Genomic DNA, 16,397 nt, shown 5'->3' with positions numbered 1-16,397 from the left:
AGAACATAATCCCCAAATGGTTTGATATCACACTGAAGAAGGTATCTAACCTCCAAGTTTAGTTCCTTGTTTCTCTAGTCCTCTTCCGCCAAAGCATTATTTCAGTTTAATCCAAATTATTGAACAGTAAAGGCACTTTTCACCCAGAGTGCTTGGGGATCCCCATATTCCTTATCGTATAGTGGAGACCCTACCCTTTAACTAAGGGCTTTTCACAGTCACTTCATAGCTCTGTTAGCAAGCTTTTCCCTCCATTACATATCCAACTTCACATGCATGCAGGCAATCACAGGAAAGGAGGCAAAATAAAAACAGTTGTGAACATTCAAGTTTGAGTTTGTTTTTACTTATGGGAAAGAGATTCTCAGGCCAAAGAAGCTTGTGAAATTCAAGCTGTAATCTAAAATATATCCCTGAAAACATAACAGCATCAGCAGGCAACCCTGAAGCATGCAGTGATACCACTGTTCAAATCATAGCAGAGTCCAAACACAATGAAACATCAATGATTCACTGTGCTGTACACGTATGCATTTTTTGTCCGCAAAGTAGACATGAGAACAAGGTTTCTTTGCTATTTCTTGCCTCTGACTACCACACTATAATCCAACTATTGCCAGCAGGACACAGTTCTGGGAGTTGCATTACCAGCTACAGTCACGGCTCAATGCCAAAAGAGAACCTCCCCCCATTTTTTAATGGAGGGAAAATTCCCTTCTCCTTTCTCCCCAACACCCTGTTATGTATGATAGGAACCCCTTATGCCAGGGTGGCTTCTGCAAATATAAGAATAACTTGTCATACGCATAAACTGTATGTTGTGTAAGTATAATGCCTTGGCCTCTAATTAAGGTCACGTACTGGACATTTCTCCTTGAATCAAATGTGTAGGAACCATTTTAGTTTCTCCTCTGAAAAGAAACCCTGCCAGAGGGACAAAGTGGGTTATCACAGAGGTGAGATTGCTGAGGCTACAAGGAAGTACAAAGACCTCTTGTCCAAGTTGAGACAAGCCAACGTTTTCAGAGCAAGAAGAAACATGACCAAGTCAGCTTGTTTCTGAACTATCTTTGGAGAAATTCTTGAGAATAGCATTTCTGCCACAAGCAACAGCAGCTGGACGGGGAGAAGGACACCAAGCACCAGCTGAGCTCTCACCCACTCTAATTTCAGCTCCTCACCATAATCTTAAGTGAAAGGTTCTTACCCTTGTTTTAGAAAGAGCAAGTGATTTTTCTCATGTTTACAAGATCACACCATCAACAAGCAGTATGCTTGGCTGCATGTTTGCAGGAATCTATGAATTTTCAACTAGGTGTCTCATTTTGGCTTGGAAGACCAAGCTTTCTTTTAGCATCATCCTGCCAGGGTCAGATGATCCTTAGGACTGAGACCTTGTCTAAAAAACTGTCCATCCCCTTCCCCCTCACATTTTACAACAATGTTTTTGCTTTGCCTGTGGCCAAGACTTCACCCCTTCTTTATTTACACTGGAGTGCCTAGGAGTCAGTCACCCTGTGCGTCTCCGGATGGGCCGTATGAAAGACCAATTGTTACTCACATGGCAGAGGACAGGCCACAGATGTGAAAACCATACTCGGTTTGTGCACAATTTTGACCTCATCACAAAACCACAAGCTACTGCTCAGCAGACAAGCATTACTTTTCCACTGACATTCAGTACCAGCCCCTTTAACTCCCTCCTAAGAAGCCTTGAGCTTATCTTGAATGAAACCCTTCCCAAAGTACCATGATAATATTTAGTCCACTGTAGCCCCAGTGTTGGACTTTGTCCAACACTCAAAAGGGTCGAATCAGGGCATTTGCTTCCAGAAGTTTTGTTATACTGCATGTCTAAGTTACCTGAGTAGAAGGCAGCCTGTGGAGAACAAGCAAGAATGGAACTAGAAAAATAAAACCCAAAAAGTATCAGGCACTGCAATCTAGTTTGTTGACCACAAAAGGCGTATTTTAGGTGATGTCAGCATAAACAGACAAAAACTTCTACCGTAATGACAAAAGGCAGCAAGAGCGAATGTTTCCACATAGCTGTTTCTACTGCATCAGCATCCAGTAGCACAGCAGGGCCCCATCACATGCTGCCCAGACATGCCATCCTCAGCGCACTGAGGAAGGTCCCCCGAGGTGATGACAGCCAAACTGCCCTAATCCCTCGAGTATTTGCTATGGAGTGTCCTTGTGCACTCTGAACCCAAAAGACACTCATGTCTGAAGCCAGATAGTCACGTCTCACCAGACACCAGCAATGCTCACAGAAATACTCTTCTTTCTACTGAGATAGCATGTACCATGCTCCTAAGTACATAATGCAATAAGCACATAGAAGTCCCATGCTCATAAGTACATACAAGTACGTAACACAAAACCTTCAAAATCCAAGTACTTCCACCCCTCTGTACCTCCATCTGCCCTGAAAAATCAAAGCAAGAAGACAGCTCATGCCTTGACGAGATTATAATCTCAGCCATCCAATAAATCAAACCTTGAAAACAACATATGTCATGTTAATGCTCCTGGAAAGCATTAAACACTCACAAAGGTGCACAGAGCTTCATGCCGGCTGGTTACATGGCTACAGGCAAGTGTACAAGGCTTGGGCTGATTTTCATGCATTTTTGGCAAGAGTACTGACACAGTCCTCCTCAGAAGGGAGCAAGGATAAACGCGTTTGCTATATATCTGATTGAGAAAAATGAAGCGCAGACATTTTTATCTATTGTCTGAATACAAAGCAGCATGTGGTAATACACTAATAAGCTCTGATGATAATCATCTTACAATTTCTACAGTTGTTTATTTTGAAGGAGCCAAGAGAACGATCCATACCCTACGCAGACAAACACTGGCAGGGCTCTGTGCAAGTCACTGGAAGGAGGCCGATTTACATGGCTGCCCTCACACACACCAGCAAGAACCGTGTCCTGCCAGCATAAGCCCATAATGCTGAGGGAGTTGGAAACATGGCCACTGTTGGGTTGGATGGCAAGGAGGAGGAGAAATGGTGACCCCACAGTGCCACCAAAGTTGATGGTGCTCTCTTTTGCAAGAAGGATTTTTTGTCATGTACAGAGGCAGAGTGAATGGTGTAAAACCCCATTTACCTGTCTGGATGTCTTGGAGCAGCCAAGGGATACGTGAATACTGGTAAGAGAAATTCAGCTTCACTTGTGCAGTTGGGCCACCCAGCCCCACTGGGTCACCACCCCATGGATGCAGCACACCTAACCCCCATCCCCATGGGGAGACTTGCCCTGAATGTAAGAAGGGCAGATCTCAGCTTGTGTAGATCATCATAATTTCCTGCTCATTGGAGCAGAGGTGTGGCCACGTACCACAACAGTGAAATCTACCCCAGATGTTTGACAGTCAATGTGCAAGTGCTCCTGTCCCTGGCTCCAGCTCTGCTCTCCCGGAGGCAGAGCTCCTGGGGCAAAGCCACGACACCAGGTCAACGAGCTCAGAATCAAGCCCTGGCTTCACAGCAGAGCTTGGTGCAATTAAAGACATCAGCTCCCTGACAGAGAAGCCCAGCATGACAGTGATTTACTGTCTCCATGGCAACACGCGACAAATTACTTAATTCTGTTATGAAATCTCAAGAAAGCTGCAGCAGGGTCTGTGTGGGAACGGCCAGCTCCCTCCTCCTCGCTGCAGCTCCCCCAGAACAACTTCAGGGAGCTTGCGGCTGCTATAGGCTGAGATTTCACTTCTGTGTATATATTTATTGACCAATGCGACCAGCCCATTGCCAAAGGAATCTGTCACTGGTTTGCTTTGGTCCACGGGTAACTTTTCACATAGGCCCTGCCAGAGCTCTGCGTACCTGAAGACACCAACTTCACCTGGGGCCGAGGAAGGCTATCAGCCGCTGATGCAGCCAGCTACTCCTACGGTTGCAATTAATAACTCTTCCTCTAGCCACAGCTTACTCGCTTACACCCTTTTACCCAGTCACTTTGCAAGCAGTAGCAGCTCCATGGAATGCCTCCAGGGCTGAAACTCTGCAAGATCTGAACACTTCCCTCTCTGTTCCTCTCACAGGCTGCAGCCGCACAACCACCATGACACACCCAGAGACGCTAGCCAGGTACCAAAATAGTTCAGCTTTGCATGTTGGATGCAATCCCCCAGACTGGAAGCTACTGAGAACTCTTGAAACATGGGACGTGCCCTTTTCGGAGGTAGCTGTCTCCCTAGAGTCATGCTGATCAGGACTGGGTGAGTTTTAGGAAATTCTCCCTCAAATTGGCTTGAACCCAAACCTTTAAAAGCCAGAGGACTTTCAGGTGTATGAACAATCACCACCTATCATTATTAAATAAAGATGCTTAACTCCTAGCTAGGTTTCCTCCAGCCTTACAGATTTCCTGCCCAGTCAATGCCTCCAAAAAGATAAGTCTTCAGTGGGAAGTTACTACAGAACTGTGTGGGAAGCCAAAGCTTGACACCCTTTAGCATCAAGTTGCTCAAAGGCCAAGTTATATTTCAACTCTTGGAGGTCTTCTAAGAAGGATCATACCAGGTAAGAGTGCTCTCAACTCCTACCAGCTTCCAGGAGATCAGATGGAGCCCAGCACCTGGCAAGACCTGCACAGGAAATTACAGGCATTTCCTTTTGGATCAGTGATCAAAGCGTTATCAGATTGCTATTAAAGAAGAGGGTGAAAAAAAAAAGTCATAAACCAACTGTTGTTTAAAAATAAAATCCTCAACCCACCCAATCACATCACGTGTTGAATTTTGATTTGGGGGATGTAGCTGCAGCCCTGCAATGGCCTCCCAGATTCTCCTCCAGTATGAAAATGATGTTGTACCCCGAGGGCTGCACTCCCTGAACTCCTCACTGGCTTTCCCTGCCAACTAGACCTTTCTCTTTTTCAACCCAAGATCACATCACCTCCCCCACTGCACAGATGCTGCTCAGATTTACTGTAAGAGAAAGAAAACTCACCGGGGGAGTAATGAACCACTTGAGATTCACACAAAAGGCAGCTAAAGGCAGTAGCTGTCTGATGAATACTTGGTAGTTATTTCAGGAAACGTGGAATTATAGCCTGAACAAATAATAATAATAAAAAGCCACGTCACTGGAAATTGCTTGGGTCGTAGGCGGCCCCTCTGTTCCCCCCCTCCAGAAATTCTTGAGCAATAAGAAGGAGCCCTTGCAGTAATGCTGAGCTCTGACAAATGGCAGCAGCTTTCCCTTGGCCAGGCTGGGCTCGGGGCTCACTTGTATTTACCTTTAAGCATGTGCTTGCTGCTGTTCTGTATGCAAATGCCGCACAGCACATGTCAGTCACATTGATGAATGTCATCCCAAACAGCTCCACTTCCCTCCCCCAGCTCCTCCTCCACCTCCCACAACAACTCCATTAACCTTCAGCGTGTTCCTCTTGGTGATTTAGTGCCCTTTTCAAAGCATGTTAGAAGATTCCTGTCACTCTGACAAGTCAGCAGTCAGACGAAGAGGCCAGATTCATATTCCATATAAATAAATAAGACCACGAGTTGGATTTGGGTCATCTCTACAGTTGTAGCACTGCCGCCACCAGTTCTGTAGGAGAACCCAGATACGTGAGGTGTGAGCCATTCCCTCTTCTCTCAGACCAGGATTAACACTACAGTTTCCAGTCTAGAGGTGTCCACCTGAGGCTGTTCCAACCCTTCAGCTAAGATGCGAGATGAGTGCATCCCTGCCCATCAGGCTGGGGCCTGACAAAGCAGATGGCTCAGCTGCTTTTACTTCCATTGCTTCTTGGGTATTTAAGTCCAGCATCCCTTTCCTTACTCTTATTTCCAAAGCTCTCGGGAGACATCGGGGGATGACAGATTCCTGTACTACTCTTGAAAATTCTTTGCTAGTGAGGCCAGGAATGCCTCTCCTATGTTATCATGGAAACGATGAAGCTGACCTAAACATACTGTAGCAAAAAGAATCAGATAGCCAAGATGTTACCCTGCCCTGCCCAGCTAGAGATAACACAAAAGAACAAATTTGCAGTGGAGGAAGCAGCTTCAAATTCCAATAGCTGCCCTTCCTGCTAGCACAATCCCTGGAAATGGGCAGCTTCCCTCTTACACATCCCAGCCTGCTGACACACCAATAAAAAGACCCCAAATCCACTGCCCTGGATGGTTTCACTGCTCTGCTGTACTGCTCGGCGAGGTTTCCCAAGCAATAGCCCGTGCAGCACGGCAGCTCTCGGTTTCTCTGCTGCCCACACGCGGCTTGCAGCGAACCAGGTGATGCAGCCAGAGGTACACGACCCGGGCTGGAGGAAACAGCGCTGGTGCCAAAAGTTCATACATCAGGACTGTGTAGGAACCCTGAGCAGTGCCAGGAACTGCCCAGAATGGACAGTCTTTGCTGCTCCACCCTGCATTCCTCACCACCGTCCTGCAGCCCTCTGCCAAAACAAGGGGTGCTTGACAGATGGCCTTGGCCTGTCCTCCCTCTGCTCCTCAGAACTAGCGGTGAGCTACAGAACAGTGCAGATTTGGCTGCACCACTTCTATACCACAAGGCAGGCTGTGTAGGGAGGGCTCCATCCATTGTCTCAAGCTCCTGGATTGTGGACGGCCCTCCTGGTTCCCCACAGCTCATTTAACGCTCATTTATAGGTAGAGAAGAGCACGGCATGCATTAGTCTGTGATGAGGAAGGTAGAGAAGGGCTTTGTCAACAGACTTCAGAAGATGAAGGAGCAGCCACCTCCTATCACCTCCCAGGTTTATACAAATAGGCAGTTGGCAGATTTCAGACAGATTTTAATGACTATAGACCCCAGAACCACATGCGAGGCTATTTGCTAGGCATTTCCCAGGTCTGTCATTATTCTGCCACTAATACAAACTTATGGTCCAGAGATGAGATCCCAAATCCATTACAATATTTTTTTTCCAGGTCCATTATAATGTGCACCCAGAGCAGGTGCCTCTTACTTACATACAATATGCTTAGGAGGCAACTCCATACTTCACAAATCCAGTGGGCTTGTTTGGAGGGGTTTGGGCAGACCTTGGGACAGGCCTCCAATGCTGTGGGTGCAAATGTAGGGACGCAGGGCAGCAGCACCATCAGCCCTTTGGAAGGGAAATGCCATGGTCCCAGCCTGTGTTGCTTGGTGGCTACGCTTCCCTGTTGGGCATTCAAGTTTCTTTTCCAGTATCCACCATTGAGTGGACAATTCCACATATTGGAGAGCAGTAGCCAAAAGCCAACATAGCTTTGATAACACCCTATGGGGGCAGCTGACCCAACTTCAGACTCCTATGGCCACTCCCAGTTCCAGCGAAGACCTGCATCAGGGCACTTTAAGCCTGTTCCTTCTATGCTCAGCCTAAAGTCTCTGCCTCGAGTTTTAAGTTATTCAATTTGCTGCAGTGTGGGAGGGTTTATATGTACATTCATTAACACTTCCATTATGCCCCGTGGTTTGGCAGGTGGTGCTGCATTATGGATTTAAACTGTGCCAGCAAGCGAGTCTACAGCACTTCACTGGATTAGCACGCTATGGAAAATTGTACCTCAAATGTGTTCTGTACTGTCTTGAAGCACCTCAGATGAGCAAGGCAACAGCAGGACTCCACCACCACCTCTGTGCAATCACATCAGAAACTCACTTGCAATCTAAGGAAAAGATAACTCGGCTCAAAAATCAATTGCCGTTTGGATGTAAAAAAAAGATAAAACCATAAGGCAAGAGCAGAATCTCTCCCCAGCTAAAGGAAAAGGGAGAGACACACCCTCTGCTGCCATCGCCACAAAGCATCTTTCACACACAAACAATAACATTTGCTTCTGCACTACAAACAGGTTCAGGTTCTAGCATTTGCATCAAGGAAACACAGCACACGTGGTCAGGCCCATTTCAGAAGTCAGCCTCCAGGGTACTCAGCCCTGCCCCACGCCAAAGATGATGTCTTCTGTCTAGTCAGAAATAGCAGATTTCCAGAAACTTCAGGCAGACCCCCGATGGGGCCGCTGTCCTGGAGGGATGAGATGTGCAGGGCTACACTCCCTCCCCACAGGGACCCAGAGAGCAAACACAGCATTCAATGTTGGCAAAGGGGAGGATAAGGACCTGTGATGGGACAAGAGGATAAAACTGATACCATCACATTTCACATCATCTACTGGGGCTGGACACACTCATTTTTCTTTAAATGCAAGTGGCACTATGTGCAGCTATAGGTGCAACATACAGAGCACTAACTCCCATATGCATAGAGGATTTCTGCTTTACCCATGCAATGAGAAGAGTCATTTCATGAGCAAAACCATGAACACACCAAAGTAACTGGACAAAGTTTGAGCCTAGACACGAGGTAGTCTCATGTGCCATTCCTGTGCCTGCACAGTGCCACTATTTGTGAACACCATGACAAGAGATTGACAGCCTTAGTCTTGACAACTCAAGCACAGTTCTTTTGCACCATATTTTAAATATCAAGCTCAAAGAAAGAACAAGAAATCGGGATTTGACCCTTTCTTGAAGGGTTGGATTCTCCCTACAGGACATTTGCTCCACAAAGGGGTCGTTTTCATATGCTCCAGTACATTCAAGGACACTGGAGAAGAAAAAAACTTGATCAGAAAGATAACCGTAGATATCCTTATGTCTTATCTTGACCTCGTGAGCTATAACATAACACGAGATGGGTTACCCTGACGGTGCCTTGACATGTTCCTGCATATAAAATTATCTCTACACAGAAGCATAGATAGAGACAGCATGGATCACAGCCACTTGGAGGGGAAAAAAAAACAGCCCCAAAGCATTAAGGGCTGGTAAGGGACAAGATTACTTTCATCCTGCCACAGCATGTTTCAATTTAACCACTGCATCTCTCAGCACTTTTGGTTCGTATCCTTTTACCACACAGAGACACAAGCTTGGTACACACCCAGCCTTAGGAAGGGGAAACGGTATTTTGGGTCATCAGCTCCACCCGCCCCAATCGACAGAGCTTTCGAAGAGCATGGGTCTGACACAGGACCGACGGCACAGCAGTCTGGGGTCACGACAGCCTGCAGGGCATAAGGTCAGGGGCATTTAAGGAGCTTACTGGTGACATGAGGTTTTGTCAGCGAGGGCCCCCCTGCTACTGCAAGCAGGGGCACCCTGTGTGGGGACAGCGGCAGGCGGCCCTGCACCACCTCAGCCATTTCCACACCTGCCAGCCCAGCTCCCTCCTACCTCTCAGCTAGATCTGTCCCTCTCTTTACAAGCCTTCCCGAGCCCACACGAACTGTAACTACTGTTATTTTCCCTCCTTCTTTCCCCCACCACCGGAAATGGATGAGGCAATCTGACCTCCACACCAGAGAATTGCTCCCAGCGCTTCGTGCAGCGAAAGGATTTCTTCTGACACAGCACAAAAGCAAACAGATGCTTCAACGCAGCATACACCCGAAAACACAGCTTTTCTCCGTCGCTTCGCCAGCCTAGCATTGATTCCCATATTCTTGCGAGGCTGGTATGTAAACAACAGGGAGTGACTTGCTGTGCTCTGGAGGCCTTGGAAAAAGAGTTGTATTTCTCTGCCCGCCTGGACCCAGTAAGTCGCCCTCCTGAGGTTCAGACGGTTTGAGGTCCCTCATTTAAAAATCCAAGGAATGAAAGTGTCTTGCTGGAGATCTTTACTAACACAGAAGTGGATTGAAACTTCTGTTATTTAATTATTCAAATCCCAGGTGCTTAATTAGACAGACTTGCTATACTGCAAAAAGAATAAGAAATTACGTATTCCCTTACAAAGTCTTTCATGTTCATCAGTGAAGTTTGCTATGTCCCACATATATTCAGTGCAAGTCAGACTTCTGAAAATGGTCTTAATACTCCATAGGTAAATCTTGTAACAAAATACTCACAGAAGAGAGGCGATACAGCATCCTATGAGCATCTCGGTGCCACACTAAGCCATTTTGCAGAGGAAATGATGCTCAGAAGAACATTTTACCAGTGTTTTACCAGAAATCTTTTCAGACTGGATCAAAATCCAGAAAAGCAAATGGTCCATTCTGCTCCTTATGCTTGCATCTGTGTCTGCTTGCAGATCGAATTTGAAAACATTCACAGCTTTTGAGCACGTGGAGAAGACAGAAGTCCTTCCCAGTATTCTGCCCTTGAGCTACGAAGCATTTTCTGAGGAAAGATCTGCAAGCACTCATTTGAGTCCATCTCATCACTATGGCTCATCATAATCTTCAGACCTTTCACGTAGAGCTACAATCCTTCACCAATTACCAGCAAGGTCTCTTCTGGTAGAAAAGAAGCACGGTGTGCAAAGGATGGGCTGAGGTGATACCTGACTTTTTTCCAAGGATGATTACATCTGATACAAATTCTGGTTACAGAAGTACCTGTGAGATCATATGCTACTCTGAGAGCTAGGATGCCAATTGTTGATGTTGCATTGCTGTTTCACGAGAACAATTTTCAACAGTCTGGGGTTTTCCAGAGCACTGGGGCATGTCTCCTCCTCCTCTGAGGTTCACCGTAGATTCTTGCTCCCACCAGAAGCCAGCAGACATCAAACCAACCTCCAGTCTGCATATCAGCAGTGACCAGTCCTGCCTGAACCAAAGGAATTCCTTCAGCAATTTGCCCCTTCCTGGTTTATCACTGGCTCTGAGTACCCTCAAGGACTCCTTCTGGGATTGAGCACTGGGTACTGGGTAGCTTTTCCTTTAAGTCCCACTTCACAGTAGATATCCCCCACCCCTCCAGTCTTGCACTTGCACTGGGGACACTAACACCAAGTATTACACAAGACATCAGTTGCATCCTTTTTGAAGATCACAATCTCTACCTAGTTACCAGCTGCCTATGCAGACTACTCATGAGTTATCCGGATACATTAAGTGCAGATGACAGATCTGATAACAGTGCCTGGATGTGCCTAGAAGACTAAATTTTATGTGCTTTTTAAATTTTATGTACTTTTTCTCATTCCATACCTTTTTTTGAATCTGTGTCACAACAACCAACTGTTAAAGGAGCTTTTATCCCAGGTTCACAACTTGCAGAAGAAAATTCTCTAAATGCTCGTTTGGTGTGACCAGGTGCCTTGAGACGCGCTACAACGGATGCTTTTTAGCCCTTGGAGTGGGGACGTCAGTTCAAGAAGAAATGAATAGGGTTCCCACTGCACCAGCATCCATTGTCATCCTTTTAAGTTGCGTTGGGCGGGTCTGTGTTCCAGCCACCATGTATCACATTCGCTATTGCTACCAGCCACGCAAATGACAGATCCCTACTCAAAAGCTTTTCAACCTTTCTTTCCATTGCAGGATGAGCAAGGATTTTTCCACAAACCAGAACCAGCCTTATGCCATTACAGCCTTCTCTCTTTTCCAGCATAACCCTCAAAAATGTAGTGAAGGAAATTTAAACATTTTGACACTGATATGACAGATTTTAAAAAAGCAAAACAAAAAGCCTAGTAAATCCAAAAAGATTTCACTTCAATTGTTGTTTTCTGCTCAGTTCTGCAACTCTTCCTCTCAAATAAGAGAGTAAACCAGAGGAGCTGCAGAGCACCTTTTTGTTACCAAATCTGCATTTTCTAGGCACACCGTGCTGCCTGGGTTTGTTCACACTGTTTGGTGCAGTGAGTAACCCTATTTTCTGTTCTGGGTAGGCCAAGAACAGAAGTCTCGGTCCCTGAGTCTCCTCTACCTGCAGCTGGAGCTGAGCCACACTGGCAGGCACACTCTTGGAAAGCTGAATTTAGTGGCACTCTCCAACAGACCAGTATTTCATTAAGATTAAGAGGCTTTTTTTGTTGTTGTTAAAAAAGAAAGAACTCATGCACTTCATTATTAAATGTAAGCTAACTGAATTAGTGTCATGACAGGCATGCATAAAGGAAAGCATCTGAGCCCTGGCACCCCTGTGCCCCCAGCAGGCTCTGAGAGGAGAGCAGCCTGTGCTGCAGCAGAACCCAGCCTAATTGCTTTGGCATTCCAGCTCTTGTACAGGTGCAGGCAGTGGCCAAGATGTGCCCAGGCTCTGCCTGCTCCCACTCAGGGTCCAGGTTCCAGCTTGTGCCATAGGCATGGCCTGAGGCACACAGGGACACCCCACTGCTGACCACCCACAACCATGACTTCCCAGCAGAGCAGCAGCAACCTCTGCTCAGCTGCTCCAGGCACAGCCCTGCAACTCACACCCAAGTGCAGGGAAGCTGACAGCACTGAGCGCTTCCAGAGTTTTCAAGGAGAGTACTTCACTGTAAGCAGCACCGGGTATGTGATAGGGCCCCAGAGCAAGGCACTGCATGACTTAAGGCTGACTTCATCAGGCTTCAGCTTGATGCTTAAATCCTCTAGGTACTTCACAAGACTGTTACTCAACTCCTGCTGCCTTCAGCCTCACAACTAGACGACAAATACTGAGCATCAGCACAGCTCTCCATGACTCATTCTTTTCTCCTTTTTAAATATAGCATCCTATAAATGTGAATGCATTCAGAGAATTAAAACTCATATTGTTACTGTTCACCATGCAACCAAAACAGAAGATTCCAGCTTTACATCAGCTTCCTTCCCCCCCGCACAAAACACTTTGGAGCTCCTTGCAAGGCTAAGATGGAGTGAAGGCAGATGTCCTCTGCCTAGGAGCCCAGGCAGCCCAGCGACACAGCACTGTGGCAGCAGCTGGGCAGACGGCTTCAAAGCCAGCCCAGCCACTTACATCAACTCTATCCAAAAGGGGACACCAGCAGAATTGGCCCTGAGCACAGGAAAAATTGATTTGTCCAGAGGAACAAAGTTTTGATAGCTGTGAGGCAGCTTGTGCCGGAATCAGAGAAGCTGGGCTCACTGAAGCAGCAGGTGACAGCTCCAGCTAGGGGATGTTCCCTGCTCCCCACCTCGCCCCAGACACACATCTTCTCCCTCCCTGCCTGCTAGGCTTGACCTTTCCTCCTTAGGAGATAAACCCCACCTTGTCCAGCTGAGGAAACGTCCCAGACTGCCTCAGAAGCATCAAGGAAGAATCAAATGGGTAGAGTATGGATCAAAGCTTGGTGATTTTCAGTGGAATTGAGACCCAGTCTCAGCACCCTCCTGCAGACTTCTGTGTACAATCCTGTGCGCTGTGTTTAGCTTCAGCAAATGCTCCAGTTCCCCAGCTGCAGAAGTGAGATAAATAGCAGGTCTCTATCTCACAGGTATGTTGCAAAAATAAATAGATTTTGTTACTAGTGTTCCAGGAATGCTTTAAAAAACTGCACCACAAGTACCAGGAGTAATCCATCACTGCTGAAAAAGAAACCTAAGACTGAAAGCAAATTAAGTCTTAACAACGCAAACATAAATACTAGAGTACGGAAGACTTTTCTCAGTTTATCTGTTGCTCTGATAACTGTGTTTATCCTGGTGACTTGAACTGTTTCCATCGCATGCTGTTTGAATTCGGTGCACCAAGTAGCATCTGAAGAAATGCATGCTTTACTGTCTACAGCGATAGCCAAGATATCTGCCATCCTTTTAGCTGTCCTAAAGATGCATTAGAAAATATGTATCTTTATCCATCCTGCTGTCAGCTGACAGAACATACAAGAGAAGTCCAATTTGCAAAAATGTAAGATTACCCATGAGAATTTATTTTCCTCAGTAATCTAATCCTTACTTCAAGCTCCTTAGTTAATATCTGAAATAAGTAGAGTGGCAGAGCTGCCACACTTGTACCAGAAACTGACGTTTTCAAAGACATGATAACAGAAGCCCTTTCTTAAACTTTCAGGAGTATGTGTGGCTTAGAAAGCTGATTCCTATTTAAAATAATGACTAAGACTCTCAGGAATCCAACTCCCAAAGTCACACAGGTAGTTTTGAATATGTTACCCTTTTAGAGTAATTATGCTATCAAAGTTCCAGTCAAAAGCTGATGAGCGTTACTAATATATGCCGATGAGTGAGCTTGTACGTGAAAGACCTTCTTGCTTTATTTACACTCCAGTAAATCAGAAAGCAAACCAAGACTTACTTTAACATACAAGAGCAGCAGACTTGACTCCAGGGCACAGCAAGGTTAACCCACACCCAGGGAGCAGGTTTATGGCAAACTTGTTCTGAGCTGATGGAGTTTTTACTCATTTTTTGCTGTAGATGATGGAAGCTTGCAGTAGTTGCCTAGCCTTCAGTGGCCAGACATCAGTCACTACATCAACCAGCAAGCTGGTCCAGCATGTCTGATCACTACTAGTTACCATTCAGATGTGAAACAGTCCCCAGCAACACTCATCTCTGGACCCTGAGCTAGGCAGATGCATTCAGGAGCTGGCTGGGAGACAGAGCAATAACCAAACATGGAGAAAACTGCTCAGCAAGCCAGTTGGGGGTATTCCCCCCATATTTGGGAAAACACAACAGTTTTCCCCTCCACAAAATAAGATGCCCACTTTTTTTTTTTTTTACAACTTTAAGCTTAGCAAGTTAATATAGGAACTGTTGTACATTCAAAAGATTAGCTTTTTATGAAATTACGTGGACTTTGGAGCCACAAAGAAGGGGTAGACAGTGGAAGAGGGTGAAGGGTGAGATGGTGAAGAAAGATAAAACCATTTCTACCACACCACAAAGTTATGTATTTGGTACAACATTCTTTCCAGAAGCAGACCTTCAGAAAAAGAACAGGCATGGCAAGACAAGCAGTATGTTACCTGGGAGAAGGTGAAGGGGAGTCAGCATACTTTTCAAGTTGCTCTACACTAGTTGTAAAAAAAAAAAAAGTAGTTTGAGATTTCAATCTCGAGCCCATCAACAGCAAATTCTCAGAGACAAATACAAACGAAAAAGGCCAGTATTTAGCCAAAAATTAATAAGCAGCTTTATTTGTAGAAGCAGTTCTGCTGACCATTTCTGGCCGGAATATAATCAGCAGAATGGAGATTTCAGTCCCAGAGTATCTCAGATACAGAGATGCCTTCTTTAGTATCTCAGCATTTGCTACATTTATGCTCCCAAAACACCCCACAAAGAACAAAACTACTGCATTAGAAAGAAGAAAAGTGGGTCCAATGAGAGGCAGATTCACAGTTTCAGATATCCATGTATAAGGGTACGAGATCTCAGCCTACCTGCCCAAAGGCAGTCTGTGACAGAGAAGGCATCTGGAGGCAGGTTTCCCACCTCCCCACCTAGCCCTGAACCAAGGGACTGCTCTCTCTGATGAAACCTGTACAGCATTAGCCACCACTTACTGAAGAAGCAGTGTCTGAAGCAGTAAAGCTGGTTGGAGAGTCAGCAGTAAGTACTACAAACTGCTTAAAAAAAAAAAAAAAAAAGTTCCCCAAACCTACCCCCACCTCTTCCCTCAATGATGACTTCAGTAGATATATTTTTGTATAATTATTTCATCATCTAGGAGCAGGTGGCCAGTTTGCCATCTCTCTGTGCAAGATTTCCATATGCATTACTCCTCCGCTGACATTTTCTCATACATACATGCATGGATCAGCAATTGCTCCGCTACATTTTCAAACAGAAAATAAGAGTCATAAATCTCAAAAAAAAAAAATCCAAGCCAAGAAATCCAGCCTCCTAAGATACAGCTGCTCATTTCTTCCCTCTGTTCAGAAAGAGCCAGTCGTGGCTTACTGCAGATGTCACTGAAGTTGATGGACTTGCTCTGGATTTACATTAGGAACACTCAGGATATGACCCACTGCACTGTTGGACTTTCACTTCCCTATGCAAAAAAATACATCCAGTGACATTCAAATAGACTAAACAGCCAGTGCACTTCTCCCCACTAACTTCTATCAAGGCCCTTCTGTAGGCAACAGGAAGATGCAACAACTCCACCAAGGAGCAGGCTAATGTTCCTCCCATCTGCTAGTCCCACGCTTGTTCTGTTTTTACTTGGACCAAATCCTCCCAGCCCCTTCTGCTTTACATTTTATTAAATTTGGATGTCTCGCACACCAAGAATAATATCATTGATTTTTGAAAGGTCACTTTCAAGGCACATTTCCATATCTGTTAAGACCACTTCTCTTCCTCAACCCTGTCTATGGCAGTATCCTGAAAGCCTGAAAATGAATTCCGTATTTTCCATATTCAGTCTGCCCCCTCAGCCCTGATCTACTTATTTGTGGCAGTGAGGCTTATGCAAATACCAGTCTCTTGTGCCTTTGTTCTTGTGGACCAATGTTACTAGCCAGAGCTTGAGTCCCCTCTGCGCTCAGGGCTGCACATTGCCACACTAAGGTGCAAACCCTCCCTCCTCCAGCCTACACAGGTAAGGGATGTAAAGGGAGGTGCAGTTGCACACAAGTTACAACACTGAGGCAAGGACAAGAGCAGCTCCCACACACAGTGGCAGCACACCACACCACAGCCCCAGCACAGACACAGGGACTGAG

At 45.9% G+C, this 16,397-nt stretch overlaps 1 protein-coding gene across 9 annotated transcripts in view; it reads right to left on the bottom strand.

Moving 5' to 3' along the window:
- MRAS (muscle RAS oncogene homolog) overlaps window positions 1–16,397 on the bottom strand; it is a 40,807-nt gene that overhangs the window by 20,951 nt on the left and 3,459 nt on the right. For 2 of the 9 annotated variants that reach the window (XM_027461404.3, XM_072040752.1), the window contains exon 3: window positions 4,973–5,075. The exons of 6 other annotated variants lie outside the window; for them this stretch is intronic. The gene's annotated coding sequence lies outside the window, so the exon portion shown is untranslated. Of the gene's footprint in view, window positions 1–4,972; window positions 5,076–14,693; window positions 14,742–16,397 lie in introns of all 9 variants that reach the window. One more of the 9 variants, XM_027461405.3, reaches the window with a different exon arrangement.

This window comes from Anas platyrhynchos, chromosome 7 (assembly GCF_047663525.1).
Source record: "Anas platyrhynchos isolate ZD024472 breed Pekin duck chromosome 7, IASCAAS_PekinDuck_T2T, whole genome shotgun sequence".
In the NCBI taxonomy this organism is placed as follows: domain Eukaryota; kingdom Metazoa; phylum Chordata; class Aves; order Anseriformes; family Anatidae; genus Anas; species Anas platyrhynchos.
The sequence above is the reverse complement of the archived record's forward strand: the minus strand, read 5'-3'. Positions and strand labels throughout refer to the sequence as shown.